Genomic DNA, 5,473 nt, shown 5'->3' on the forward strand with positions numbered 1-5,473 from the left:
AAAACAAAAACAAAAACTACAATGGAAAAATATCCTTGGGTGAGGATTAAAAAGAAAGTTAGGTACTTCGAGCGAAATCCATATTTATGATTTAGTTTGTGCTCTTTTACATCAAATAGCACCAAATTCATATAATCTAAATATTTAGTTAAAAGGGGAGACTGTCTTGAATGCTTTATTGGTTGAAAAATCCAAAATGACTACATGCTTACAGAATGGGCCGCAGCTTGATGGGGTGATGTCTCTGTACCAAATCCTAGGAAGTCGTTAAGGAAAAGGGGGATCTCTGGGAAAGATTACAGCCAAGTAGCAGGATGGAAGCAGGACAGCCAGCTCCGCACTAGTGGCTCCTGACACATGGATAAAACCAGCAATTTTCCATCTCATTGAGGGGAGAAACCGGTAAGGGGTATTCCATTCGCCTTTGTCTAATCAGAAAGCCCAAATAGTGAGATTTATATACTCTCATCAGGGAAAGCTGCTAGATGATGTGTTTGGTGAAGGACAGATTGTGACTTTCAAAAGAGGAAAATTTACAAATGTAGTAACACAAAGGTAGTGACAGATGCAGAACTGCAGAGCCGTGGGGTAGAGGAAAAAGCTTTTGAGCTGTTGCTTATTTAAAAAGAAAAAAAAAAAAACACCATGTGGGAAGTGAGAAACTTTTCATTCTGCACCAACACATTCATCCAAGGATATTTGTCTGTATGATGCGAAGGAAACAACATCTTTATGGTTCTTAAACTTTTCTACCAACGTGCCCCAGTAGTGCATAAAATCACACGTTTATTCAGGAATCTGAGAGGAGAAATTAGAGGGAGAAAAGAGGTTTGGCAGAGGAAGAGAGTCTAGTCTATAATGGTCCTATGCAAATGGGAAGTTTCTTGAAATCTTGTTTTATCTTTTGTCTAAAATATATTTTATTGATTTTTTACAGAGAGGAAGGGAGAGGGATAGAGAGTTAGAAACATCGATGAGAGAGAAACATCGATTAGCCGCCTCCTGCACATCTCCTACTGGGGATGTGCCCATAACCCAGGTACATGCCCTTGACCGGAATCGAACCTGGGACCCTTCAGTCCGCAGCCTGACGCTCTAGTCTATCCACTGAGCCAAACAGGTTTCGGCATTGTTTTATCTTTAAAACTTTATGTGAATAGCACCCACTCTTCTTTGAAGAGTTTAACGATTATTCTGAATTAAAATTAATTTGCCACATGTGTCATGCGGATTTTTGTTTTTGGTGACCTCCTTTGGGAAACTAGATGAATACATTATCAGTGGCCTTGAATTTCTTGTCAATCTTTCCCACCCTTTCAGAGGACCATACATAGTTAGAGTATGTTGTTCTTTTCTCTGTTATTCTTGGCTGCACCCAACCCTGGGCAGGTGATGGTGGTGGGTTATGGTGAGGGGGTTTGGAAAATTAGGCCAGCAACAGAGAGAGAACATCTACTTTTCTTCAATTGTGTTTCTTTGACATCTGTGTTGATGTCTAAGCATCAACATTGGCAAGACAGCCAGTTAAGAAAGCATGGACATATAACTTGGGATTTATTGCTTCATGCTGGTGCTAACCGAAGTATCTGGAAGGAGCTATAGGTCAGTAGCCTCAGGATACGCTCCAATACCAGGCTCAACGTAACCTTTTATAATATGTCGTATTCTTCTTTTTCATGACATCATTCTTTGAGACCCAAATTCTTCCAGGTGTTCTTCCTAGATGATTCTCAAAGAACTATGCTTACGTCAGCCATGATTACTCATGTGCATCTATGTTTTATTATTCTAATGTGGGCATCATAGGTGTGATGCTATAGCAGGAAAACCAGCGATGGCGTATGCACAGAGCAGCTTGGCCTGAGCTTATTTAAAAAGTGCAAATGATTCCCCTGCTCTCTCCTTGTTTGTTCTCGATCCCTCCTCAAGGCCTGCCTGGGGCTCTATTTTTCTTCTTTCTCTCTCCACTTCACTTCAAGGTTTATATAATTTGCAAAAATTCTTCTGGATTTACTAATTTAACTTCTGTTTCTGTAATCTAACCTTGGTTCTTTCTCCTTCTTATTCTAACATATATTTCCTTCTCTAATTAGCATTTCTGCACAACAGTCTTGCATGAGCTATGATGGTAGCAATAATGATAATACCTTCTATTTGTAAGGCTTTTCAGGCAGAGTACATGCATGGATAATGATAATAGCCAACATATATTGAGTGTTTGCTATATGCCAGACACTCATTACATGTGTTAAATTAATGCTCATAACTTTTTGAATTTGCAATAATTACTATCAGATTTTGCAGGTGAAGAAACTGTAGCTCAAAGAGCTTAGCAATTTGTGCAAGATCCCAGTTCCCATAGCAATAATTGTAGATCTGCAATTTGAACCCAAATCAATTGATTTAACATATTGCGCTATGCTACCGTCAACATGGATTCTTAAATTATTATGATTGTGGTCATTTTGGTCAGCCTCTTTGCTTAGCTAGAATATTTAAGACTAGCTCCTGATGTTTAAGTTTATTTTAATTCTCCTATAAGCTTCTCATTGTAGTGAACCAACAGATTAAAAATTATAAATTACCATCAGAACATCTATTTATATTAATGGTCAGACAAATGATCAGTTTAGTATTGACTTGATCATTAAGAAAAGCATTTGTTCAGAGATTGACGATGCCATTGGAAGTGCCATTATAGAATCACTGATTTTTAAACATGAAAGGGATCCTGATAATAATAATAATAACAACAACAACAACAACAACAACAGTAGTAGTAGTAGTAATAGTAATAATACTTCCAACTACCAGGCACACCAAGCTTTATAATTCTAGGTCTTTTCTAAGACCATTATAGACATTATTTTATTAAATCTTCAGAATAACTCTATGGGGTAGGCTATCATTTTGTACTATAATTATTTTACAAGTGAGAAAATAAACTTGTTATAGTTTGATTACTTTCCTAAGTGGTAATTGGCAACATTGAGATTTAAATACTGCAGAGTTTGTGTTTTTAAGCATGTTATTTATTAACATTTATTACACCCACAAATTTTTACAAATGATAAAATTCATGTTTATAACAGTTACTTCACTTTCCCAGATCCCACAGCTAGTCAGTGGTAGAGTTGAGACCTACTTAAGGCTTCTTCCCATTATTGATCACATTTTCTTTCGTGTTACCTTTTCTGTACAAAGTTTCAATTATTACCATTTTTTTCTTTATCCATTCCTTCATGCAATGCAAAACCAAGGGCCAGGCTTATGCAGAGCATGAATACAACAAAGGCTACAAAGACGAATATGCCTACAAAGATCTTATAATCTACCGAGAGTAGAGAAGAAAAGTACATAAGCAGCTGATTATGTTTCACAGAAGAAAGAATTATATATTAAAAGTACAAGCAAAGTGTTATGGCAGTGCAGAGTAAGATACAAACAACCTCAATTTGAACTCAAAGAATACTTAGAGAATGTGGAATTTGAAATGAGCCTTGAAGAAAGGGCATGGGGTTTGAAGGAAAGGTATTCCACCTAGGTTAAGTATCTATGAGAGCTAGCTAGATGCTGTGAGAGGTACAGAGGCAGTTCAAAGAACAGTCTCTCATCATAAGGAAATGAATTCTTCCTGGAGAAGCAAGATATGTACAAGCAAAGCATAAATGAGTGGTGGTGTGTGAAAGAGCTCTAGGAGGTCAGGGATAGAAAAATTTGAGAGCTGGAGTAGTCAGGGAAGGAGCATTGAGCAAGCAGAGCTTGAATAGAAACTTGGAAGATGGGTTGGGCTTCTAGGGGAGGGGAGAGGTAGTGTAGGCCAGGGGAGGGTCCCAGGTACAGTCAGGTGGTAAAGCACAAGAGTGGTTATGACATAGTGAAGAGATATGCAATAGAATGTGTGTGTGTGTGTGTGTGTGTGTGCGCGTGTGCGCGCGTGCGCGTGCGTATGTGAATGTGTGTGTGGCTGCCTGGCAGCGGTCACCAACCTTTCGGACCTCAGGGACCACCAGTTGGTGACCACTGGTAGTGACAGTGTGATGACATGTTTCAATCAGAAGTGAGGAATCCAATGCAGTCACCTGTAGACTCCTGAATAATGACAGGCCCTGGAGAAGGTTGCTATATAGCCCTGAGTGATGCCGGCTCATGTCTCAGTCATCTGAGGGCCCCAGGCTGAGAGTGATCTTGGAAGCAGCCTTATCCTTAAATATAAAGAGCAAAAATAGTCCATGATTTCTGAATTTAAAGGCTTTTTGCTTTTTATAAGGAAACAACCACATGCTTTAAGTGCAAAATCCATAGCACAAATGTTGAAGGGGCCTGCCTTCGCTTACATTGCTTCTTCATAATTATTCATCATGGTGGTCTCTAATATATGAAAAATTTAAATTGGTTGCCAGTGATAAAAAAAAAATTGAATTCTAGAGCATGAAAGTAGTGGAGTAGGAGAGGCAGCAGAGAGGCGGGCCTGACTTTGGTGGAGGAACTGGTATGAGGTACTCTTGTGATCTGCCTCATTCACGTTGAGGCCATGCTCCCCATGAGCTGCTTCCAGTGGGTGCCAGAGCATGAGGGGGTGACAGGGCCTGGCCATTTCTGCCCAATGCAGGGCTCCTCTGTGGTTGAATTTGTTGGTCTGGGTAGGACTTCCTCAAAGCTACACTGTTGCCTGAGACATTCCCTACTGAGTGCTCCCTCCTTCCCCTTCTCTGTTCACAGATGTCAGCCTTGCATCTTCATTTGAAGGTTTTCCCTGCCTACTCTTGCTCCCTATCCCCCCAGTAAATCTCTCGACTTCAAATTCTTCCTGGGTATCTGTTTCCTGCAGGACGCAAACTTACAAATATCTGTATGATGACCTCAATCTAATACATAGACCTATGATCTAGAATAGGGTCAGCAAACTTCTTCCAGAAAGGGTCAAATAGTAAACATTATAAAGGTTTTTTTCTTCAAAATTTTCAGATTTTCCACAATAATTGAGCACAGATTTTAAACAGAAAATTGTATATAAAATACACAAATTTAGAAAAGACTAATAACTGAATCAAAACTGGAAAAGTAAAATGATAAATTACCTACATAGACACAATAAAAGGTCATGGATTTGAACTTGGGACTTTTCAAAGGTCTTTAAGAAGCTGTAGCATTTAGAAGCACATTCAATGTGGGTATAGTGAGAGAAGTTTAGTAGGGACCTACTAAAATGTTCAAAGTGCTTAGTGGAACTAACAAGAGGTAGCTCAGAACCCCACTATTAGCAAAAGGAGGATCTATTTCTACCTCTAGATCTGAAGTGGCAATGGGGGAAGTGGTAGCCAGACCTGGGGAAGGGTAGTCATATGGAGAAGGTTCCCTAGAGGATCCACCAGTACATGGAGATCAGAAGATGGAGCCAGAGGAATAATGACCTCAACTTTATTTTATTTTTGTTAGTCCTGACCTGAGGATTTTTTTTTTTTTTTGTGTG

This window comes from Myotis davidii, unplaced genomic scaffold (genome assembly GCF_000327345.1).
Source record: "Myotis davidii unplaced genomic scaffold, ASM32734v1 scaffold147, whole genome shotgun sequence".
Taxonomy (NCBI): Eukaryota; Metazoa; Chordata; class Mammalia; order Chiroptera; family Vespertilionidae; genus Myotis; species Myotis davidii.